Genomic DNA, 25,812 nt, shown 5'->3' with positions numbered 1-25,812 from the left:
TCCTGTTTCCTAGCAATGACAAGCTCCCTTTTGGATAGTCCTTTTATACTCTCTAGGAGTTGAGAAATTACTATGGTGTAATATAGTGGCCTCAAATCTTGCTCAGTCCTTGCTCCAAGGATGCAAAACAAGGTTGTTCCCCTTTGTTTCCTCATTTTAAGGTTATAATCCCCTTTCCTGTTGAGGCAAAAGGAGGATGATGGCAAAGAGTTGCGGTATATACTTGCTCCCATCTTACTGTTACCAAAACACAAGACTTCTGCTGGGGAGCCATCTCTGATGGAACCTTATTGCCGAGTAGCCAACTGGTCTTCATGGGAACACACTCCTCTGCATTTATAGCTTGATTGCTGCCAGTTGCATCCTTGGTAAACAGCATGGGATGTTCTTTTTAAACCTGGCCCTCTTGTTTCTTATAGCGCTTTCACACACAGGCATTTCTATTCACATGTCAGATTAATCTTTACATATATGTCACAAATATCCACATAGTTGATAGCCTGAAGCCAGGACCTTGCAACTTGAGAGATGTTTCTCCAGACTCCCAGAAGCTCCTAACTCAGCAGAGGCTGCCAGATGGCGAGCAGCCTGATACATGCCAAACACACCTCTCATCCATCCCAGTGAGGAGGGAATCATTGCTGCCAGTGCAGTACCTGTTGGTATTGTAACTGGATAAAATTGGATACGAAAGGCATGTGTTTATCATATACAGGTAAAACAAGGGCCAAAAATGTAGGTTTGCAACCATGAAAGCTGTTACTAAAGAAAAGAGCTGTAAGAGAATTCTGTGTTATCAGTTAAGACCTTCCTAAGTTGTTTCACCATTTCCTAGCCCAGGAGATCTGCCTCCTCACCATCCCATCCAACCCCAGGACGGTGCATCGTGGGGCTTTCTTAGGGCCACAGCTTCTCCCTCCCTGCTGCTGAGGAAACCTTGCCCCAGGGGGGCAAGGCAAAGTGTCGTCCCTCTCTTCTCTTCCTGCAAGCTAGGCTGTTCTGTGTGATTCCTCCTGACTGCCGGGCTTCTCATGTTAAGCATATGGTGGTAAAACTTTATAAATTGCAGCCCTTGGAAAAAAATATATTTTACAATCACTTTATTAGAGTCGCACTATTCATCCTACGCTGAGATTTTCTTAAAGATCAGAAATGATGTGGCCATTAAGTTAAGCATCCATCTCTGTATACCTATACAGTTAATTTTAGGGTGATACTCTTAGCCAGGTCCATCAGGAGGAAAACGATAATACACTATTAAAGTTCTAATTACTGTATTAGGTCCAAAATATAAATCCATCTACCAGCTGTTATAACCTTGCTAAAAAGGGGGTAGGAATCTGGCAAATTATTTTCGTAGTTTTATATAGCTACTCGTAACAGTGAAATTAAATGAATGCATGTGTATGTGTGTACAGCTAGATTTACAGACTCTCCTTAAAATGTGTGTATTCCAGGTCCCGCTGAAGTAGCACAGAAACAGAAGCCAGGATTGTTTCACCTGCATAACTGGCTTCAGCTCTTGTGTGTTAAGATACACTTGGCAATACTGGAGGGACTCACTTATGCCTCACGCAGCCATTTCTTGGGGCAGTTGTGAAAATTTGGGGATTTGAGCCTTGGAGCACCATGAAGGAAGCTAACACTGCAAAAAGCATTTCCTTTGGCAAGTGCTACCTCCTTCCCTGAGCCAGGACCCCTCAGTGAACCAGAGCCTTCAGGGCATCAGTGCTAGCTACAACACAAAGTCCTGCTTAATATCTGTGGGGTTTTTCATGTATTTTCTCTCCTCCTCAAGATATTTTTGGCTAGATCTCTAGCCAGGGCAAGCTAATGTAGCTTTGCTGGTTTGGAGTACCTGAGGATGTAACCTTAAGTCAACAGAAACGAAGTGCCTTGTTCAGCTACCAGTATGTTATTCAAGCTGCAGGACAGTGTATACCTGGAAGTATGCACAATAAGCAAAATAAATTATAAATATGCCAAACTTCACTATCTGGGGTGGTGGAGAGGGAAGTTGGTGTTTCGGCCAGCGTCCACAGTGGGTGGGCACTGCAGAGGCATTTGTCTCCTTGCAGGAATCCAGCCTGGGCTCTGCAGGGCTTGCAAGCTCTGGCTTGGCACTGCCACCTCTGTGCCACATGCTACCTCCTAGCATCATTGCATCTGCACCGACACCCTCTCGGAGGGGCTGCTATCCTGCGATGGCCCTGTGCACCCACCCTGTGGGGCGGGAGGTCTGTTCAGGCTCAGTGAGACTAGAGGCAGTGAGTCCAGCTCTGCAGAACTTTTCCCTGCTGCCAGTCCCACCGCCCTACTGAATTTGGATGGCTTTGCCTCCAGCATTGCCCCATGCACGACCGATTTACTTTAATACAACCGGTTCTCACTCCTTCATATTTCCCTTCCTTACTGTGTTCATTCCTCCCAGCCTTGCCTATGTCTGAGCAGAACAGCCCCGGCTCCTCCAGACTCCTCGTGCAGGTCAGGCAGACCTTTGGGCCTGGCAGAAGTGCTTCCCTAACTGTTTGGGTCTGAATTCCTCTTTGGCTGTCACCTGCTACCCAAACAGTACAGAGAGCCACAGGGGACGCTCCTTGGCAGCTGCAATGGCATGGATGCTTCTCTGAGGATGAGAAATAACATTTCTGAGTTCATTTACCACAGTCTAGGAGTGTGTATGATCATCTTTTAGAAGTACTCACCCTGCAGCTGAGTACCCTGTGATTTTATCTTCTTTAATTAATTTTCAGCTTTCCATCTTACCATGACAGTTTTGTTACCAGTCTTTGCTTTTCCAGATAAATTCAGCCTATTTCTGTTATTCAAAGTCATCTAGGTCTTTCTGCGTGATATTCCGACCCTTTGCTGTGCTGGCAATACTTCCTAAATTTATGACATCAGAACATTTTATTAATAGAAACATGTAATATTTAAATATTCTATATTAATATAACTTCCTTTTTGTAAATGCCTCTGAAGTTATTGTACAAGAGAAGTCCCTGGGCAGTATTTTTGGCCCTTCCCTGTGCAGAAACCTCTCTCAGCAGAGTCCTCCTTCCTTCGGTAAAGCCTGCAGTCCTGTTGCACTGGCCAGATCACTGCCTGCTGCGTGGTTGTGCTGTGCATTGCACGTGCTGATTTAAACGGTAATTTCCCACATGACACTATTGCAAATGCTTTGTCAAAGTCCAGATAGTTATAAATGTTTTCTTTTCTTTCTCCAGAAGAATATATTATTCAGTAAACTCAGGTTACATTTTATCCCATTTACTTTCATGTGCTCAACTTTTTTCTTACTCAGAAATTGTTTTAACAAATTGCACAGAACCGATCTCAGGCAAAAGGACATGTAATTGTCCAGATTACTTTTCATTTTCTTTCCAGAGGTGTGACCAGTGCTGTTCTCCAGGCAGCCGGTGCCCCCGACGCTGTCATTTGATGTCCTGGTTACTGTGCTGCATGGCTTGGAATTGGGGAGGGACATCACCTCCTCTCGTTCCCTCCTTCCCCACCTGAACACACTACCTTACACTTCCAGGTAAGGACCTTCGCTCCTATTGTCCATCCGGCTTTCTCCCATTAAATTCAGTATTGCTGTAATTACAGAAACCCAAAGTAAAGTACGCATTTAGATTTGGAACTATACTTGAATTACCTTTAATCTTCACATCGTTCCCATTTCAGAGCAGTTCTGTTTTTCCTTGTTCTCCTTTTATTTATATAGTTGAGAAGCTATTTGCTATTTTGACTTCCTTTCCAATACTTTACTTTCAGCAGTTTCTACTGTATTTCTACACTCTGACCTCCAAGTTAGTTTTCATTGCTGATCTGTCTCTTTTTTTCCATGTCTTGCAAGTGCTTTGATTAAACAAAGTTAATCACTAAGTAAAAGCCACATGGGGTCTTGCAGCAAGAGGCATGTCACTTGTGTTGGGGTCTGTGACCTGGTGCGGAGCTGAAGTTGTCCGCATCTTTCAGTCACGATAGCGTTGGGAATGGAGTTGTTCTCGCTGCCTGGAGCGGGAGCCACGTGGAAAATCCAAAGCTTAGTAGTGCCTCAGAGATTTTTGCAGGATATATATAGGACAATCTCTACATTTCAGGATGGTTCTGGCAACTGGGGATGTCTGATCTCCCTATGAGTAACAGCCATTTTGAAGTGATTATTCATCCTGTTAGATCTGAAGCATTTCACTAGAAGTTGTTTTTTTCCCCCAACTTACTTGAAGGTTTCTTTGATCTAAATGTCAGGCCCTTCCCAAACTGAAGTCCTTGTGTTATTTGGTCAACTTATTTTCACTAGTTGTTTCCTAGTAGTTAGTTCAATAAATAGTAACAGGTCTATTTTTGTTTATTCTTTGATTTAATTTTAACTGAGCCAGCCCATGCCCGCTTACTGCAAAATTCTTGTCTATGATTAGCTCTTGCGTGATGCATTCCCTGCTCACCAAAACCAGGTCTTAACTGCTGCTGTGCATATTGATTCAGTGGCTCTTTGATGAAGAAATCTGAGTCTCCTGATCCACAAGTACTTAGGCTGTAATATTGCTGGCAGTGTTTGTTCTGCAATCGAGGCATGGGACGTGATATTTCTGAGAGAGCATTACGGAGAACAATAACCTTTCTTGATGCTGTTCCTGGGGGCCATTAGAGATGCAATGGAACCAGCCTTTACTGTCCTTCCTCAGACTTATTTTAGCCTGAACAGATTGCCTCCCATCCATGCTGCCTTCTCTTTCCTTTATAAACTACCGCAGCGTGGCACTACAACGTTAATCTGCCATCATAATCTCTATTTCCATCTTTCCTGAACAGCATGTACCTTCCAAGGATTTGCAAAACACAAGCAAATGGAGTAATTTTTAGGGTAGCGTTTTCCTTAGGCCTTTTGAGTCCTTTAATCTGCACTAGTAAAGACGAAGTAGCCCTTTCTCTAACTTCTTAACCTTATCTTCTGCCTCAGGCTGACAGGGAGTAGAGGCACATACTTACATCTGTGTGCTAAATCATGCAGAGTTTCAGTCACACCTTTTCTTTCTCTTCTTGCACTGAAGTTTACTGTGAGATGCCAACAAAAATAACAATGCCAACCATTTTTTTCTCTCTCTTTTTAAAACTTGGTTTCCAGTTAAAAAAAAAAGGCAGTAAAGTCTTCCCTTGGAAACCTGTTTGCCTTGTATGAGGAACAGGTATTTCAGGGTCTTTACTGGGAATATCTGAGCTGTACAAATACTATGCTAATGTTCACGGCCCCTCTGGAGGAAAGGAGTGCTCTTAGCAGGTTTACCACATATCATCCCTGCCTGAGGCATGCCAGACACCAGCCTCCTCGGTTTTTCCTTATCCTTTATTGTGTACTCCACTATCCATCTATTATGAGTCACTCATAAACCTAACCTAATCATGATAAATATGTGAAGAACTAATTTGCAGTTCATAAGACGAAATGAAGTGGATTGAATAATGAAGGCACCGATGCCACTAACTTGTTTTGATTTGTATGTGTTTAGACATATTTTGAAGTCAACAGGGAAGTATATACACCTTGCTGAGCTCAAATATTTCCTGGTTATTATCTTCCTTTTTCTAATAATCAAATTAATTTGCAAGTAAACATAACCAAGCAAACCAATAACAAAAGATTTATATCATGTTGGCAGTTGGAATGGTCATTTGATTTCCAATGGGTGTCTGTTGCCAGGTAGATCTCAACAGTGTTTCTCATCTTTGGATCTACCTGTTCATGCAATCCTTATGATTTACCATGTCTGAGAAGAATCCATTACAGTTTCTGCAAGTAAGCTAGATGCTGCACTAGATAACGAAGTTTCCTAGAGCTATTAGCCGTATATATTCCAGATAAATTGTTTTCCTCGTGTTATGAAGTCAAAGTAAACCTGCTAAAACAATAACACCATATATCAATATCCTAAATTTCCTATTAAGTTCCATTTGCCTGCAGCTCCTCCAGCTGGGAGGAGACCCAGTCGAACAGCTCAAGGAAGTAACGTTTCTAACATCCTAATGCAAAACAGTGCAGGGCCATATTGTGAAAGTGAAACTTGTGTGTCATGAAGAAAGTAATGTTTTAATGAATCAAGAACTTGATGTCAGATGTGCTTTTTGGTTGCGGAAGCCTGTTGTTTATTGCAGCAGCACATTTTGTGTAAGTTCCTTCCTGATTTACGATGATTCCCATTGATAGACTTCTCATCTGTGACACTGCCATCGCAAATGATAATTTATAACAGCTTCAGCTCTGCTCTTTCAGTGCTGGTTTTCAAGGACTAGAGCCAAGATCTATTCACCAGAAGTAAATCTGGGAGGAAGTTCACTTACTATGAATATTAATTAATGTTTATATACTACGGTTTATTTTGTTAAGCAGTGATTTAATTCAGAACATTCAAAATGGTGCTGTATGGGTGAAAAGAATCAGCAGCCATGTGCTCAATTCATTTCAGAGATAAACCTGGTACCATTCATTGTCTTTTATGGTGAAACCTGAAAACAAGCTTTAGTACAAGTGGCAGAAGGGAGAGTGCATAAACCAGTGACAAGTGGTGCTTTTCTATTCTCTGTAATTATGCAATAAAGAGAAGATGTTCAGCTTTACCTCCAAGTCCTCCTTCTGCATTGCTCTTCCCATGCAGTGGAGTGAACCTCTTCACTTTGCTATGTTCTTTTTATTCAGACTAATCATATCCTTGTGCAGATACTAGTGGAAGTGGTTCAGACTAAGGGGTATAGAATCATCTTGATGCTGAAGAGCATTTGTGGAAGCTGAGTGCATGACTCCTCGGCAGAATGAAAGAAGAATACACAGCAGAACCATATTTTTCTTTGTCTGTAAGAAACAGGAATGGCCAAGTCATTACAGATCACTAGCATGCTTGTATTTTTCATACTATAGTATATAAAGCTAATCTCTTTTTTTATATACATTTTGTTAATACAAAACCTGCACTCTTGTTTGTAATCCCTGAAAAACTTTTGGTTTGTGAGGTTACACTCTCAAAAGCACTCACAGCAATTCATGATATGAGTAATGACCCCATTGATGGAGTGGTTTACTGGCACCAGCTCTTCTCTCCCTGAAAGTATAACCGCAGAGGCCAGCACTCCTCATTGAAGTGGGCTGAGTGTGAGCGGGTGATGCTGCTACCCCCTGCACTTGCTGCCTGGGCCGCCTTTGTGGCTGGGTTGCGCTCCCCAAACAATGCAGCTGGCACTTTCCTAGCCCTCACCATGGAGTGGTGTGGCAACGCTGCTGTATAATTGCCCTCTCTGCTCCTGGTCTCTCATGTACTACCAGCTGTGGCTGGCTCTCCCTCTCCTCAGGCTGCTCCACAGAGCCACCTCCTTACTGGATCAGTGCAAAAATTCTGCGCTCACACAGCACAAACAAACTTTCAGCCTAGCCACTGTCGTCCTTCACAAGCTACCCCCAAGTACAGCGATCTGTCCAGGGGTTCCCAAGGCATGCCAGTCTGCAGAGCCTCTTGGGTCCAGGTCTTCTTCCTAAGAGGGTGAAGCAGCTGCAGCCCCCAAGAGCTGGTGACCGCTGTGCTGGGATGCCTCTCTTCCCACCCGTGCACATGCAGAGCACTGCCTCTCCTTGGCCACCCCTTTACAACTGGCTTTTCAGAGGGGCTCTTCCTTGCTGCTGCTCCGTGAAGCTTGTGGTGCTGGCTGCCCTCACCCAGCGGGCACACCAGCCTAGCGAGACCTTTCCTTGCAATTTCTATGCATGGTGTGTGTTAGAAAAGCTGTAAATAGATTGCGCCTACTTAAGTAAGTAGCTCGAAAGTGTAGCGTACCATGGCAGTGAAGAAAGCCTCTTATTCCATTAAATGAGATGTTAGGCATAATGTGAGCTGCGTTCCTCCTTCATCTACGCCCAGATTTCCTCACTGAAGTCAATTGGAGCTGGACCTTTAGTATTAAGAAAATAATTTGACCCAGTTAGGTGTCACAGAACAGACTTCAGTGGATAGCACAGACTGAAGAGAGAGCAGAATGTTGCCCATTGTATTTACTATCATCATGTTTGTTTTGGGAGCTAAATTATTCCTCCTAATTCCGCTAGCAGCGTAATACACTGTCTCAGTAATGGAAAGCATATGAAAGCAAGCAGATGGTGAAAGCAGAAAAAAACCCAAGCATGTCCTGATAATGTAGTAAGCAAGTTCATTTTTTTGGCATTAGGCTTTCATAACTAAGGCATGGTGATAACAAGTACAGACACATTTTTAGAGCGCAGTTCATCAAAAAATATAGCCAGTTTCATTGCAGGGCAATGGAAGATTACTTTTTGAGACTTTTATATAGATAAAAGCTAGATGTGAATGTTGTTGAATTAGACCCATCATTTATTATTGCTAGCAGATGAGTGACAGAACAGATACTGGTCAGAGTGATTCCATCACGGCTCCTGCGATCTCTCATATCATTACAAATGTAGAGCCTTTCACCCATTGATTTGCAAATATGCAGCCATCCTGCATTCCAGAAATACCACAGGCACTTTCATATGGGTGGTTATCACAGTAGGCAGTACTGGAAATTCAAAATATTTTATTTTGCTTTGTAAGTATGGAGCCTCAGGTTTGAAATTTTAAGGTTCAAGGTTGTTGCTTCTTGGGGGGGGGTGTGTGTATCTGCAGTACGTGAAGCTCCCAGCCTGACTCCAGCAGCCCCTTGCCCTTGTCCGAGAAAACAGAGCCGGCCTTGACTCCCTGGCTGAGCAAAAGACCCTGGAATGTGGTTTCTGGGGAGGACGTTATCAAGCCTGATGACCTCCAAACTACATTTTGAAGTCTCTCAGGACAAAGCATGGGCAGAAACAAGGCCACGTTTACCACTTATCATTTTAAGATTCTTCAAAGAAGGGATAAATTAATCTTTGTTATAATTTCCATTTGAGGCAATAAAGCTACATCTTCATGTAGCTGCAACACAGACCTTCCTTCAGCTTCCAGGAGTTTCAGTTTCAGACAGAGAAAGGGAGGAGGAGCTATAAAAGGCACTGCTGCAGCTGTGAGAGTAAATGCCAGTGTACGATCGAGAGAATAAACCCAGATCTGAGCATGCCAGTCTCTTCTGTGGCGACAAGAGGTGAGGATAGACAGCCCCATTTCTTGTTAAAGCATATAATTGGTTACAATGCTCTTCTTTCGCCATGCAATAACCCAGCATACTAAGTAATGCCAGGGTTTGGGGTTTTTTAAATATTTCATATGCATCTGGTTCATTCCTGACTTGAAGAAACAAAGGCAAAAGAGTCTTTTTGATTGCTTGATCCCTCTGAGGACCCGATGCTTGCTGCTTCCTGAGGAAAGTTGTCTCCCTTTATCTTTTTTAGTAATGGCTTGCTGATTTAACCTCCCAGGAGATGCTTTTTCTTCCAGATTGCTTTTAGTATCTCTGGGAGGTGGCAGGTGGTATCATTCAGATTTCTTTGATGTCTCTGTGTCCTCTTCATTTCATTACCCGGGCAGGACTTGGAGCAGGGAGGAAACGGGATCGACAGCAGTCCCAGGTCCCAGCTGTTTTCCTGCTCCTCTCCCTGTGCCACTGTCTTTTCCGAGTGCCACCACCCCTTGCCCAGTCTTGGGGACGTGGCGCAGCAGTCAGGTGAACGGGGCCACCTTTGCTGCTGGTGTTGCATGGCTTTGGCAGCCTGAGCCCGGGCGAAGCCTGAGCAATTCTCCTGGCAGAGCCTTGGGCAAGGACCGACCTGCTCAGCCAGGGACGGGCCCTGAACCACCCAGCTCAGATCCACGAGCTGGGCTGAAGTGGGGTGACGATGGGCTCAGCTGAAACAGCCGGCTGAGAGGGTCACATCAGCGTGTCGCTTTCTCTGCTGCATTGGCTTTCTGTAATCCGTGAATCTCTTTTAGGGCAAGAGCCTGATGTCCCTCCAGCAGTGAGGTAAGACCTTGATCCCAAATTGTTTAGACTGAGGTCAGCAAGCCTGTTTTCAAAACAAAGCCCTCTGTGAGTAAATCTCCCTCTTAATTTTTGCTTGACAATCCCAGAGCAAATGGCTTTAGATACAGTGTCTGTATGTAACTGCTCTTCCTGGTGCATTTCCCGTAATGAGCCATAACGTACGCGTTGTGTCTTTACACACCTCAGAACAATGCTATGCAAGCATTAGGAGATTTCTCTAACAACTAGGGAATGTGCCGCTTTTCACAGCTCACCCAAGCACTCCTGCCTGATAAGCCTGGCCGCAGAGGGATGTTATCTGTATTTCTAGGATCACAGAAAAAGCGAAAAAAAGGTGAGAGGCATATCTGAATATTTTAAACGGCTAATTCTGATGGAAACAAGTCACGCAGAGGACACTTCTCGGACAGGGAGGCCTGAGGAGGCGTGTTTGTGGAGCCGTAACACTGTTCAGAGGAGGAAGTTCAGTGAGAAGTGCAGAGACACAAACTTTTTGCTCTTTCCCATCTTTGCACATTCTTGAGCAATTTGTTCAATTTCTCCCTCTGGCAAGCGCAATGCCAGTACATCTGTAGCGATGCTCAGACATTTTAATTCACAGTACGTGAATTAAATCCTCAGCAGCATTGCGTGTACCTCGCACCTGTGTATAACTCAGTGCAGGAGCAGTATTTGTCCCAGCGATGTCCCATCTTCGTTAGGGAAGCGAAGAGCAGTATGCACATGGTGAAGAGCTGTTACTCACCACGACGCAAGCAGTGCCTCCAGAGCTGGGCAGCCAGGGTGCTCTCCCTGAGACTGACTGCCCGCACACTCCTGAACTACCCCTGCTAGAAATGACCTAGCCCTGGGGCTCAGAAAACATCTTTCTGAAGAATAAGATTTTTGCCGTGTTTCTGGTTTTTACCTGAAGCAACCTAGCCTGCACTAGCTAACAGGCATTTTTCAGAAGGGTCTTTAGGCTGAGTCCCTTGTGTTTTGGTAACAGAGCTGCAGTTATTCAATGCATTGCATTTTCCAGAAATAGACATTTCCAGGAAAATATAGCTGGATGTTTTTGCCCAGAGGTGCTGATTCCATCTTTGGTTACAGTCACGAGCAAAGATTTCGCTGTAGTCCATCCTCCCAGTGAGGATAAGCCCCTGAGACATGGTGCTCCTGCAGAAGAAGCAAGAGGGGAAGCAACACCAGGTGGTGAAGGACTGCGTGGCTGGAAAGCATGCTTGCTGGGCAAAATATCATGTGTATCTTTATTGAAAGATCATCTAAGTCCAAGTCCAGCTTCAGCAGGCACACAACAGTCCCCCGGATTTACACCAAACCCCTAACCGTGCCCGATGTTAGCACCAAGTCCACAGCCCTGCCCCACTCCCACGTTACACTGTGCAGAGATTGTTGTCTGCACCAAAGTCAGGAAATTGCCAGTTACAGTTCCCACAACTACCATAAAACCAGGTATACTGAATGGATACTGTAAATTACGACCCTGAAGTTAGCTCCACAGGGATTTCTCAGCAGGCGTGCGAGGGCCCCCACTGTACAGCGGGTTGGGAGGTGCTGCCTGCAACCTCCACGCCTGCTCCTGCAAAACCCAAGCACGGCCGAAGGAGGGACTCGGGGGTAAAAGCTTCTGGCAGTCGATGCCAGGCATCAGATGTTCCAGGGTAGCTGTTTCTGGTGACCTGAGGTTATAATCCTGGTATTGGAGAAGGTGACTACCCATGCTGTAAGTCAGAGCTGGTGAGCAGCAGGTGTTTGCTGACCACCACAGCGACGTGGGCTAATTGGCATCCTCACACCACGCTGTATCTTCTGCTCTATTTATTGCACTTAAGTGGCCTTCGTTGCTTCGGTAGCTGAGGGCTTCACACTTGTTAATGTATTTATCTGCACAGTGTCTCTGTGGAGTAGGGAAGAACCATTATCCCCATTTCATAGGGAGGGACTGGAACAGTCCCAGGCCAAACATCAACCCCAAGGTCTCAGAGACTCTGCAGCAGAGTTCGGGCCTCCCAAGTCTGATGCTCATAACCTCATTTTCCAGTAGCGACAGAACAGGTTACAGAACCAAGATTTCATGGGTAAATAAATGCCAGCACCTGCTGGCTGGAATCCACAGGCTGTGACCTCCCATCTCCACCAGCATATGTCTTTTCCTCTGTTATTTCAAATATTTTATCATCTTGTCTAGTCTAAACAATGGTCCCACTTGCTCTCGAGAGTTGAACTCTGTGAGGGAAAACATTGACAAATTTTATTATTCCCAGTGTTTGGGCCCAGATGCAGAGGGGAAGATGTCGGGACGCTTCCATCCCTCTGCCACCCCAGCCTGTGCTCTCTGCCACCAGCTGCGCAGTCCCTTCCCACCCATGCCGAGACTGTGCTCCATGCCCCAGCACAGGGACGCAGCTATCTCTGTAGCATGGAGGAGCTGTGTGGCCGCAGTGGCATCATTCCAGATACGTATTAATGGAAGAAAAGAGGAAAAACTGGCCCCCGTGTTCCATGCTGACCCACTGTAGAGAAAGATCCAAGCTGCGATGCTCCTGCCTCTGGATATGCTGTTTCTTAAAGCAGGCAGCAGTTCAGATCTCCAGCTCCGTTTCAGTCCTGTCCCTTCATAAAACCCCAGGTGTTACTGAAAGAACTATACATGTCTGCTTTGGCATGTGAAGAATGTGTCACTTGCCTCATTGCCTCAAAAGCAACAAATCTCTTTTTACCTCGATGGTCACTTCGTAATGAAAACCAGTGGCCACATCAGTTATCTGAAAGAAGCTAAGTGACGACTTGCTCCACACCCTATACAAATCAGCCAGATAGCTTCAAAGTCCTTATTGGTTCCATGTGGCTGGATACATCCAGAGTGGCTGAAACGGGCCAGCGCTTTGTCATCCCGGCATGTCCTACCCATCCTGCTGCCGGCTGAACAAGGACACACGGGGATTTCTGAGTTTCCACTGTGATTAGACACAGCATCTTGTTTATGAACAAACAGCAACTGTATTTAATCATGCCTTAAAATTTGGTAAATGTCCCACCCAGCTATCTCAAAGCATTTCACAAGCCTGGTCCTTCTCTTGACTCCAGTATTCATCGCAGTAAGACCCCTTTATAGGGATTTGCTTGTGTTTTCCATTTTCCACCAGCAAATTGGGAAGAAGGCTATTCAGTCACCTTCGTAAAGACTTTGGGAACTCTGTAAGGAGAGTGCTATTTAGGTATCAGGTATCTGTAGCAGCATGTCACAGCAAATTCAGCTGGGGAACAGCTGGCTCCATCGTTGCAGCACTTGTTGAGGACTCAACTCCCAGATGTATTAAGACTCCATGTGTGACTGGGTCTTTTTGCGCCTTCATGCCTCACCTGTAAAATTGAGACAATAACGCTTCTCTGATTGTGTGAATGTTGAGAGGTAGTACATTAACAGTACTGAGACCATCGCCATGCAAATACCTGCAACATAATTCTGCAGTAGCTGCAGACACAGCATTCATTTGCAATTGTATTCAGCAGACTATGTAAGGAACCAGATTATTAACACCTCGATTCTAGGGGGAAATGCCTGGAGACTCAGACCAGACCCAGACATCCAGGTGTTGCTGAACTTCATGGGGTGCAGTGTCCAAATTTGGGCTTGAATTGTAGATTGTAGGTAATCCCTACCTAATTTATAAAAGTCCGAACCTCAACGTGAACTCCAACCGCTGACTTACTAGAAATCTGAATCTGGATTCGGCTGCCCATTTCGTAGCTTGGGTCTTTGTCTCAAAATTACCCCGTTGTCTGCTTCAATCTACTCCGAAGCTGGAGATTTATTTCTACAGGAGGCAAGGAAACATATTATGTTGCCAAACTACTTCCAGTCCTTTCCAGAATTACAAATCAGGGGATGGTGGGTAGGTCTTGTGATTTCCATCCTACAATCTAAACCAGATGGGCTACCCTTGCAGCATAAATATTTAAGCAAGAAAAGAAAAAAATTGGCAGAAAAAGTTCTGTTTTCTCATTAACTGCATTATTATGACTTACGTTTTTTAATGAGATGCACATAAAGCTAGTTTACAAGATAACTTGATCACTGTTTTTGATTTATCCCAATAAAATGTGGAAGTTTTGTTTTCTCAGGGACAAGGAGGTGATCATAGAATAATACAGTGGTTGCGCTTATTAGAAACAGAAAGCTCTCAGCCTGCAGAAGGAAAGACTCTCTCAGTAAAGCTCATGTTAAATTAATCCAAATATACGAACAATTAAATGTGATCCAGCAAAGCCATGTTACTAATAGCAGCCCAGGTGAGATTAATAGAACAGAGCACAAACTTTGGCAAGTGAGAAAGAGGGAGATTATGAGGAAATCTCGTCAGGTTTCTCCACCCCTGTCAAGGCAGAACAGCCAAAAAGCTCTTGTCCTCTCGCCGTACAACACTCCAGTCCTACCGCTTGTATCAGGTACCGGGGCACACACCTGTGAGGTTTCCTTCTCGAGAAAAACAAGGTGAAGATACAAAGCCCAACAGCTGTCTTCAACATAGCGGGGCCATGAGGGAGCCCACGGACCCTGGGATGTGAGTGGGATGGGAGTTGTTACAGGCAATGAGAGAGAGGATTTAAACTAAATCAAATTTGAAGACAAAAATAATGAACCTGCAAGCCCTATGCTGTATTTTATTGTTTGTTGCCACCACGTCGTTTCCCTGCACTTCCTTCATTTTGATACAGGTATCAGGTTGTTGTTTTTTTTAAATGCCTGCAAAGTACCAAATGTGTAGCTGGTATATTGGACTAATAAGATGGTAGTAAAAATCTCTCTCTTGTTCATTTACTCTTTATGTACATGAAAGACAAGACAGTATCAGAAGCAGAGGGTAAAAAGAGACCCAGAGAATCAGATGCCATTCATCTCAGAACTTGAAAGCCAGTGAAATAACTAAGACGCTGGAAAAAAAATCTGCCGTAATTAAAATGTCTGATTGGTGAGAGCTCCGGTGAAGACCAGTGTATAATCTGTCAGGAGCCTTGCTAAAAACATTGCTGGAAGGAGCCAGATCTACACAACTGGGAAATGCAAAACCAGATGAACTTACTTGGGAATTTCAAAACACAGGCTTGCAGGATGAATGCGTAGCTTCAGCGGCGCGCAGCAAGTCTGCACAACACCAGAGCAGACCCAAAGCTGCTCCTTTTCCAGCTCTGGGCAGCAGGAGAGCTCCAACTGCCATCACTCACCCAAGCCGAGTCTCGGGAAGCTGCCAGGCACAGCCGTCACGTCAGGTGCAGTCCCAAGTTTTGACAAATCCCAAAGTAACGGAGATTAAGAGATTAATGGTCTGATTTTCACTCTTTTGACTTTATGCATGTGCCGCTCTACCCAGGTCTGAGGCATCGCGGCAGCCCAAAGCCTCTGTGGTGGATTTGGGGACGGGGTGGCTGGAGTCGCTGAGCTGGCAAAGAGCTCCGGGAGATCTGTCGGGGCAGCTGCAGAAGCCACTTGCAGCAGCGTCGCAGCACTTTCTGGCTGCTCCTCAGCCACAGCGAACTGGGATGTTCTATATGTTTAATCCATTTCTATGCTACCCAAAGTAGATTTGCTCAAATGGCCTGAGAAAGCAGTCTGGGCCAAGCTGGGTTACCTTTTGCTGGAGGGGACTGTGGTGCTGTCACACAGGGTGTGATGGTGGCTCAGCGATGTCACTTCAGAGCGGGGGCAGAGCTACACCAGGGAGCAAAATCCTTAAACCCCCCAAGTCAGATGCAGGAAAGTGCATCTGCCTGTGCTCGGCAGCACAGCGGGAGGGCAGCGCGGAGGGTGCCAGCCTGAGAAGGATGGGAAGAAGTAAGAGAAGGAGGGAGAGGGGGGACAGGCCTGGGGAACAGATGCTGATGTGAATGAGGAGGCAGTGAGCATCCCTTTGCCTGAGGCTAGACCTAGAATAGCCAGAAAAACTGACTCAATCTTAATGGTTGCAACCAAATTAACACCTGTAACTACTGTGTAAATTCCAGGATGATTGAGCAAAAAATTGAAAAGGAAAACTAGTTTTACAAATCATCGCAGACTGTCATGCTTCCCAGTGATCCATCCCCTCAGACAGACAGGTAGGACGAAGTTTGGCAGTACCAGAACAGCTTCATAAATGTTTTCTGGTAGTTTTATATTATTCTAAAATCTGCCTCTGAATAGTCATCAGTCTTTTTTCCACTGGCCATAAAGCATATGCTGACTTGGATCCTAGTTGCGTAAGTTGAACAGACAACCTTCTTATTTTTTGCTTTCAGTCTTTCAGCATTTCTGCCACTGAAGATCCTCTTCTACAGCTTCAAGTCGAAAAATCTTTGTGGCAGATTTGGCATTGCCTGTAATAATTTATGAATGTGATGTGTTGACATGTTTACTGTGTGCATACATTGAGCTACTTCAATAGCTGGATTGTCAAGATGCGTACCCAGGAGAGAGAAGATGGATCCAGGCACACATTTTTGAAGAAACACTTGGGAAACAAAGCAAGCACCCTTTGCTGTGATGTTTTGGCTGGGCCCCTGCTAGGCTCACTGGAGAGATTTCCCTGGGAGGAATGTGGGCGCCTGGAAAGCAAGACATGAAAGACCCCAGAGAATTTACAGAGGACCATTTAAACAGAAGGTTTTGAGAGCAAGACTCCAAAAGGTGTCGAAAGTGCTCAGATCTGTAGATGTTTAATTTAGTAGATGTTGGCAAGACTACAAGATAAAGTGGATGTGAAATATTTTTTAACCAACATGCTTTATTTAAATGGTTAAATGGCTCGTCTGTTTTAAAAATGTTGTTTGGGTCACGCAGGAAGGCTGAAAGTCTCTGTTCTCACGTACATGTGTGAGCTTGGAGAATGCATGGGGTAGGTAGGCTGGAGCTTGCTGTAAGCGTGCGAGAATCAGATTATCCCATCCATGGAAAGGTAAAAGCTCAATGCCTGACATAAGCAGAGGGTAAGTCAGAAAGACCACTGACAGCCAGAGATACAGCAGTAACCATAACAACACCATCATCTTTCTTATAAGTCCTCACACGTAATCCTACTAATGACTTTTATTAAACATTTAAGCCTTAGCATTCAAGTGATTCATATTTGTTACAAAAAACCATCCCATTAACACAAAGTACAAGCTGAAACAAAGTTAATGAGCCCTAATACTTGCAGGATAATTCAAAGTTGAAGGGTGATATTAACAAAAATAAAATAAGGAAGAGTGGAAAAAATCCAGTTTCATTGTCCACCAGAGAACCTGAGTTTTATCCTTTTGGTTCATAAAATCAAATCTATTGCTCAAGTGACTCTTACACTGTTATTAAAGAAGTACAAGAACACATATATGTGCATAATTAAGTACCCCTATGTGACCATAAAAGGTCTGCCTGGCTGCCCATGGGGAATGCGAGTGGGACTTGATTCATAAGCACGAAAGAGGGAATGTCATTACCGTAATCCCCCTGGATTTCACTACTTTGTCTGGGGCTCAGCCTTATGTGGTGGAGTGGTTGGGTGTACAGCACTGGGAACAGGAGCGTTTCGGTGCAGGCTCTGGGCCGTATGCCCTCTGCATCTGAGAGGCAACAGTAAGTTGACCTGGAACTGCATAGGTGAGTACTCTTCCTGTGAAAATCGTAAGTATAGCTTGAGTCAGGCACACAAAAATCTGAGGCACTAGGTATATTAGGTATAGCTGAAAAGTAAGATGAATATTTTTTTATTTGCCTTCTGGTTTTGCACTGTCAGATACAAATGGCAAATTACTAAGTGGAAAAAAGTCACTGATATCTTCCTGCCCTTGAAAACACTTGGTCTGGCTTAAAGCACTGGCATTTTTATCTTTGTGTTCAAGCGAAGAAACCAAACACGTTCAAGAAACAAAAAGGGTAAACAGCACAGCTATAAAATGCCTTTTTGGAAATGACGAGTGAACAGTTGCATGGTGACCAATGTCCTACCACAGGTATGTTCGTTTTCACGTGGCCCCCATTAACCACAATACCTAACCTGGGAGCTCCCCAGCCATCCCAGTCTCCATAAACAATTTTGGAAGTGAAGAAAGGGAATGGGTAACAACGTAACACAACAGAGCTGTGGAGCAGGGCACGCACGGGAGCACTGTGCACGTTCCCTGCAACACCTCCTAACTCTGCTCCTTGGCAAATAACCACACAACATTACAGCAAGTCCTCGAAGAGACACAAGGGGTTTTACAGCAGGACCTACAGATACTCTGTAGGTGCAGACAAGCTCCTTTTGAGCTGCCTCCCCCCACCCCCCGTGGGGCTGGAGCCATTCCCAAGAGGGATGGATCCCTGCGGCAAAGAGCCTCTCATCTGTCTGTCCCTGGAGCAAGCACCGGGTTGTGCCCGCAGCAGGGAGGAGGCGGCAGGGACTTTTTTTCTTGAGGTAGGAGAAGAGTCACCTGTGCCCTGGGGCTACTCTGGGGGCTGAAAACTCGGGCCAAGAGGCCAGAAATAACCCAGGAGCTGCCAGCTGGATTTACAGACTCACCAAGAAAACAAGGCTTAATGAAAAAACTTGAAGGAAAATTAGACAAAATGGACTAACATGGACATGGGAAAACATTCTACAGCATAAATCATAAATTCTCCCCTGTTTGGAGAGAGGTAAGAATTTCATCTCCATTTATTTCATCCAGCAGATACAGATAACAAAGCAGCCCTCTACATGGGAGAGTTAACGTTGCTAAGATTGATACAGAGAGACAAGATGCACTTGGAGACATAGGAAAAATGCATCTCTGAGAAAGTTTCCACTATTAATATTTTTCCCTTGCAAATGTGGGTCTTCTAAAATACTCCTGTCTTTAGGAAGGATCTAAATGAGGAAGAGGTGGGAAGTAGAGCTACAAAGCATGTAAGAAAGCCTCAAATACATGAGTGGGAGGAAGAAGGAAGAAATGAAAGACTAATGAAGCTTGCATCACTGGGAGCAAACAACAGAAGAAGGGAAACACACGTACTTGTGGCTAAATTTTGCAGGAACTTCAGCTGAGGTTTAAAACTGCTGTGGTTAGCATAGACACAGTCACAGAGTAATTCAGATGACCTGATCAAAGGACAAAGAAACATCACTACTGATTTCATTAGGAAAATTACCTGGCTTAGAGTTAATGGGTAAGCACAGGAAAAAATGCCTTCTTTACAACGTTGATGTGGAGTAGCAAAGGGTAATTGGCACCCATAGTGTCTACGATGATTATGTGATTTGGGGATTCCTTCAATGGGGCCAGGATTTTGCCCTTTGTGGAGACTCCTTTTGGCACCTATGGGTTTTCCTTATGCGGTGATGTTGCAAACAGATATTTATATTATAAAAAACAATTAATAGATGTCTTGTTATTAACATGGTGCCCGATGTCCCCAGATCTAGCAACATCAATAAGCTGAACCCAAATGCTCAGCTACTCTTGGAGTGTTTTCATTAAAATTAAATTAGGTGTTTCTACTTCAAGAGCATCTCCAGTGGCCGCCACACCAACGGCTACCCATCTGAATGAGGAAACAAGCCTGGAAAAGGATCCTGGGGTTGGGTTTATTGCACACCTTCTGATTTTTTGTCAGTGCTTTGCTGTAGGGGCACCGTAAGGCATCCAGCAAGCAGGGCTGATCTCTCCTGCCGCAGTCTTAGGCACATTGCAGAGCGGTCAGTAGAAAACTTTCGACCAAACTGAACGAGGGACCTGTGTGTCTTACGCAGGAATCCTGTGGGATGGGAATGCCCCTGTCTCTATATCACCAAAACCACCTATAAAAGGAAAACTGTAACTTTGCTCAGGAAACCCCAGGGTTTTATATTCACTTTGGAATAAACTGAGCCTGTCCATCCATTGAAGATGTGAGCATCAGGGAATCAACAGGAGGTTATGGCCATCTGCACAGACGAGCAGTGCCCAGGGATATAGCCAGGACCAAGGTGGGGGCAGGGAGAAGTTTCATGCCAGCAATTTTTACGAATGAAAGGACCAAGCTGCTACTTCAACCTATGCTGGCTTTTCAAAATCCATCCTGAGACAGCAAGAAAAAAGGGCAGAAGAATGATGTTTCCATCCCCTTCTGCCAGTAAAGCTGTATAGATACAGAAAAACATTCCTTTTTGGTTTTTTTTTTTCCAAATCTTATCATCAAAATTCAGAGTTGCTACTTTTTGTATGTTGTTGACCTACGAAGGCTGCAATATGCTGGTGCAGAATCTGGGTTTCTTTGTGTCACTCCCACATCAAAGCGCGTTGGGTCTGGGGTTGGGAGCCCTGTAGAGTGGAGTAGCGGAGTTTGGGCAGGCAGGAAGAAGGGCTGGCAAGACACAGCTCTCTTTTTGCCCTCTGTCCACACTCGGTATCTCGGAAAGGATGGAAAAAATCTCATCCCATCCTGAACCAGTCATTTTGGGGGGAAAAAATCTCATCCCATCCCGAACCGGTCATTCCCACATTATGGCAAAATAAATCTAAAGGGATAAAGCTAGGCTTTGCCTATAATCACTACAGCCATCGCACATAGCTTGAGTTGTCACTCTATATAGGGTTGGTGGAGAAATGTAAATTTACAATGAGTAATTAAATGCCCTTTACAGGCTTGACAGTTCCCCGGGCGTGTGGCAGCGCTGATGACACCAGCTCCCTTTGAGACCCTGCCAGCCTTTGCCCTCCCAGACGGGTCCCAGTTGAGTCCAAAGCTCCCTCTCCCCTGCTTTCGTGGGAGCAAGGCAGGAGAGGCAGCAGGAGGAGGTTGGGATGAGGGTTGCAAGGGGAGGAGTGAGGAGGAGGAGGCAGGGTGCACCCTTGGTACTGCAAGCTCTCCTGGCATGGGGGAGTTTTCTTTCTCTGGTTTCAGCTGTAAAGAATACAGTAGAACGAGGTGCCAGGCCTCGGCTGGAGCTCCCGGCTGGTAAGATGATAACAAAAATAACAGTTTTAGTTCTGCATGTCTCAGTTTTCAACGTGTGTTGGTCCGGCTCCAGTGACACGGAGGTCGCTCGCAGTTGCAGCGCGATGGCCAAGGCAGGCAGCCAAAGGCACGCAGGCATTCACCCGGGGGTCGTGTCCCTCCTGGCTGGCGGGATGACGGGAGGGCCGGGCAGGGCGGGGGCGCCTGTGGGACAGCGGGCCCGACCGGGGTTTACCCTGCGGGGAAAGGAAAAGAAAGCGTGCGACCGGCCGTCCGCCGCCTTCCCCCGGCCCCAGGACAGCTGCGTCCCCATGCACCCGCAGGAAAACACCTCCCGGGGAGCAGCACCCCCCGCCCGCCCCCGGTCGGCTTTCTTCCCCCAGCGCTCCCACCGCTCCCGAAGTTTCCTTCGGGGAGACCTTGCCCGGGCACGCTCCGCCAGCTCCGGGGGGCGGCCCGGCGGGGCGGGGCGGGGCGGGCGGGCGGCGCTAGGGCCCGGCGGGGCGCGGCGCCGCCGCCGGGGGCGGGGGGGGCGGCAGGCGGCGGCGCGGGCTGCGGCTGCCTCCCGCCGCGGGGCGCGGAGCGGGGCCGGCCGCGGGGAGCACCCACCCCCGCGGCGGCGGCGGGAGCCGAGGGCCGCGGCGAGGAGGTAACGGCCGCGGCGGTGGCGTTTCGCGGCGTCATTGGGAGCGTGTGCGCGGGTGGGTGGGTGCCGGGCAGCCCCCGCGGCAGCCGCCGCGCCCCGTCCCTCCCCGGGGCAGGAAGCCCCGGCCAAACTTTTGGGGCCGCTGGCAGCCGCGGGCTGGCAGCGGCGCCGCCCCGGGGGCCGCGGCGGGGAGTTAGTCGGGGCTGCCCCGCGCCGGCCGCCCCCGTCCTGCCGCCGACCCCCGCCGGGCGCGCAGCCCAGCCGCGCTGGGGACGCGGAGCGCGGCGTGGAGGCGGCAGCCCGGCGGCAGGCAGCGGGGCAGGGCGCCCCGAGGCAAGCAGGGGACGCGTGCGGGGCGGCCGCCGGGCCGCATCCCGGGCGGGCTGTGCCCCCACAGCGCCGGCTCCGCGGGGGCGCCCGGACGTGGCCGCGGCGGGCCGGGCTGGGCGGGAGGGACGCGGCGGCTGCAGCCCCGGCCGGGGCCCGGCGGGTGCTGGCGGGGCAGCGGCGCAGGCGGCGGCGGGCAGCCAGCCCGCGGTCTCCCTTTTGTTCGTGCCTGCCGGCGGCTTTTCGATCCGTGCCCGGGAAGAAGCCGCTCGGTACTTCAGGGGCTCCGTCTGTCTGCACGCGCGCCTGAAGGGCATCCTCTGGTAGGGCTGCTCTGTCGGAGCCGCCAGGAAAAGGTATTTTCCTATTTTCACATCAGCTCCCCTTTGCTTGCTGTTCTTCAGTGCTGACTCTTAACTTATCTGGACTTACCGTGAATTAATTTCTTCACAATACATGCACGTGTCCCTGCACCCTGGAGGAGGATTGCCTTATGAACCTGCTGACTACCCTGCGGTCAGTTATTATTTAACATCAAAGATACATCTCTGTAAATCTGTTTGCACGGCTACAGTACGACTGCTCTTTCAACCCAGTTTTCTGAAACTTTAATTGCAGCAGGCGATGTTTTACTGTGGAGCCATTTACGTCAGAGCAGACCGTTACTCCGGTGGGATAACGGCGTCTCTTAGGCGATCGTTTTTCACACAGGGAGGGCTCGTGCTGTTTCATGGGATGAATCAGAAACAAAAATGAGCCAACAATGAAAATGAGTTTGTGTGGTTTTTAAAAACCCAACGCGGTAATGTCTGTTGTGGGCATGGTAAATCGGGCAACAAACCCCCAGTTTTCTCCGGCATAGCCCACGTATCAGCCGGTAGACAACATAAACTGTGATCACTTTGCAGCCGAAAATATAAGGCCTTGCAGCCCTGGCTGCCTAAGCGTTACGTGTCATTAAAGTAGCTCTCTTGGAGGAGAGGGACTGTCCCAGGAGCTGTAAAATCTATAAACACTTTTCTGATTGGTTTAAAAATTTAGACACAGGAAGTGGATGGTATCTAATAACAGACAAGTGGAGACACTGTTGTCATGGAAACTGAGAAGACTACACCCCCCCGCCCCCCCAGTTATTTTAAAAAAAAAAAAAAGTCTGCATATCATCAGAAATGCTTGCAGACCGCCTTGGCTGCTGTTGCCTTTCCCACAGCATCTGTTGAAATCTGAGAACATGCCTGTCAAATCAAGGTCATTTTACAATAAAACCCTGCGCCGCTGCGTCCCCTTTCCTCTCTGGACGTTGTCCCGCACATTCCACCCAAGGAGGAGTTTGGGATGCAGCCCCCCTGCCCCGCGCCCACTGGGCTGCCCTCCCCGTGAGGGGCATCCTGCCCCAGCCGGGGAGAGGCAGCTGGTGTGGGGAGGAAAGGCCCGAAGCAGAAGGACCAAGGAGGTTTTAAAAAAAAAAAAAAAAAGCGAGGGGTGACTTTTTAAAAAAAAAAAAAAAATCAAATGACCAGGCCATGTTTCTTTTAGTAGGAGTCTATGGATCTAGGAGAGAAAACTGGGGTTGATTAGATCTCCTGCTGTTCCTCCTCGTTAAAAAGTTATATTAAAATGTAATGATTTGGACTTGAATATTGAGGCCATTTCACAACTCTGCCTCACCTGCAAAAAAAAAAAAAAGGAGGCAAATGGCTATGGGAAACCCTGTACAGTCGCTTTTAATAAAATAAATCACCATTTGGTTATAGCATGCTATTTGAGGACAAAAGCAGAGATACGAGAATAAAACCTACTTCATTATTGATGAATGCAGCATGAGAAAATCAGACTATTATTGTGGTAAATTGAAGTTTTACTTTGCTGGACTATTGGAAGTTTATTGTGTGTGAAAGGAGAGAGCTATTTTGCTTTTGGAGTAGGAGATAAGTATTTCACAGCAAACTCACAAGAAAGCTTTTAATGTTTTTGCTTATTTTCTTGGGCAGCAGCTGTTGATTTCAGATGTCTGTGATAGATGTCTTTGAGTATTCACCGCGTTTTTTCTGAAACATTTAATTTTGCTTCTTCCTTTAATCTTCATTTTGCAGTTGTCCTAGTTTTGGCTGGGATAGAGTTAATTTTCTTCCTAGTAGTGGGTATAGTGCTGTGTTTTGGATTTAGGATGAGAATAATGGTGATAACACACTGATGTTTTGGTTGTTGCTAGGCAATATTTACACTAAGTCAAGGACTTTTCAGCTTCTCATACTGCCCCGCCAGCGAGGAGGATGCCTTCCGCAGAAGGTGCATGAGAAGCTGGGAAGGGACACGGCCAGGACAGCTGACCCCAACTCGCCAAAGGGATATTCCATACCATATGACATTATGCCTAGTATATACTTGGGGGAAGCTGGCCAGGGGTTTAGACCGCAGCTCAGGAACTAGCTGGGCATCAGTGGTCTACGGGTGGTGAGCAATTGTGCTGTGCATCACTTGTTTTGTATATTCTATTATTGTCCTTTTCTATCATATTAATCTGTCTTTATCTCAACCCATGAGTTTTAACTTTTTTTTTTTCTTTCTGATTCTTTCCCACCATCCCACTGCGGTGGGGGAGTGAGCGAATGGCTGTGTGGTTGTTTTAGCTGCCTGCCAGGTTAAACCACAACAACAGTGACCAAGCTGAGAAAAAGCACTTGAGTGCTTCATTCACTGTATAAATCATCACTTTGAAACCTTAAATTACCAGTTCGACCTCTGTGACTCTTTGCTTGCATATTTTGCTTCTTGCATTATTATTTCCTAAGAAAACCAGAGGCTGGTGAGCAGATCTTATGGATCAGGAGCTAAATCCTGCTGGGTGCTGAGGCAAAGGTGCTCAGCACCCTCTCCACCCACACCTTTGGATCTTGCCATCCAAAAAACCCAAGGCCCAGCTTTAAAATCTGGCTGTGGGCAGAGCAGCCTAGAGGAATGGTAAAGCCAGAGGGACCAGCACCTGCTTCTGCTCCAGGAGTCTCTGTTGGCTGCGGGGCTGGGATGGCACCGGGGTGCAGGAGCTGGGACCCCCCTTCTGCTGTCAGCGGGCAGGCGGCGGCCGGTGGGGCAAGGCCGAGGGAGTCGGGCAGTTGCGTGCTTAATCCAGCTCACGTCTGATTAGGCAGATGCTGCTTTTAATTGCTGTGGAATTCAAATGGAGAAAGTTTGGCTTGGTAGCGAAAGTGTGCTTGCTTCTAGAAGCGAATTTCCTGTTGTTGGGAGCACCCTTATCTGCAGGAAGGTTCGCCGGCAGGAAGTGTGTCAGTTACTTGTTTTTACACAGCGAAGGAAATGAGCTGGATTCGGTAGTTTCTAGATTTACCCTTCATCGTCCTCCTGTATGTGCTGCTCTATTTATCTCTAATGGTTTTATTTTGTAAAAGTTTTATGATGTCAGTCATTCCCAAGGGAAATGCAAGAAGTTAAATGTTTGTGTTGTCCTGCCATTTCTTGCTGTTATAAAAAAAAAAAATCCACCTATCAACCTCTCTGGGCCACGTTTTCCAAACGATGCAATTTGCGATTTATACCTTTTGAGCCTCATTAATGATTTGAATATTCAATGTGGATACTCAGGGTTTTTTTTTTTTCTTCCCCCCTTAGAATGAAAGATCAAAAAATGCACCAGTTATTTTACTAATAGTCCTTACACTTCTGAACTGCCTTTCATCATGGATCATAAATCACTTTACAGAAATTCATTTTTTAATATCCACGGCAATATGAGCATAGGAAGCCGAAATGTAGCATTTCACATGGACTGCCCAAAGTTGTAAGGCAAATTAGGAGCAGAGCTGGGAGTCAAATTAATTGGCCCTTAATTAGCAATTGCTAACAGATTAAAACTTTGAAAATGTCTCTGCCTTTCCCGAGTGTGCTCGTGCTAATGCGCCAATGCAGTGTGTATGTATTTGGGATGTAGGGTCGGGGGTGAGAATGT

At 46.5% G+C, this 25,812-nt stretch overlaps 1 protein-coding gene across 5 annotated transcripts in view; it reads left to right on the top strand.

Moving 5' to 3' along the window:
• The first annotated feature begins 21,406 nt into the window (after positions 1 to 21,406).
• FOXN3 (forkhead box N3) overlaps positions 21,407 to 25,812 on the top strand; it is a 211,729-nt gene continuing 207,323 nt past the window's right edge. For 4 of the 5 annotated variants that reach the window (XM_054825850.1, XM_054825848.1, XM_054825846.1 and 1 more), the window contains exon 1: positions 21,407 to 21,524. The gene's annotated coding sequence lies outside the window, so the exon portion shown is untranslated. Of the gene's footprint in view, positions 21,525 to 21,992; positions 22,205 to 25,812 lie in introns of those variants that run through there. The other variant, XM_054825841.1, reaches the window with a different exon arrangement.

This window comes from Grus americana, chromosome 5 (assembly GCF_028858705.1).
Source record: "Grus americana isolate bGruAme1 chromosome 5, bGruAme1.mat, whole genome shotgun sequence".
Lineage (NCBI taxonomy): Eukaryota > Metazoa > Chordata > Aves > Gruiformes > Gruidae > Grus > Grus americana.
This window is presented reverse-complemented; position numbering and strand designations above follow the sequence as displayed.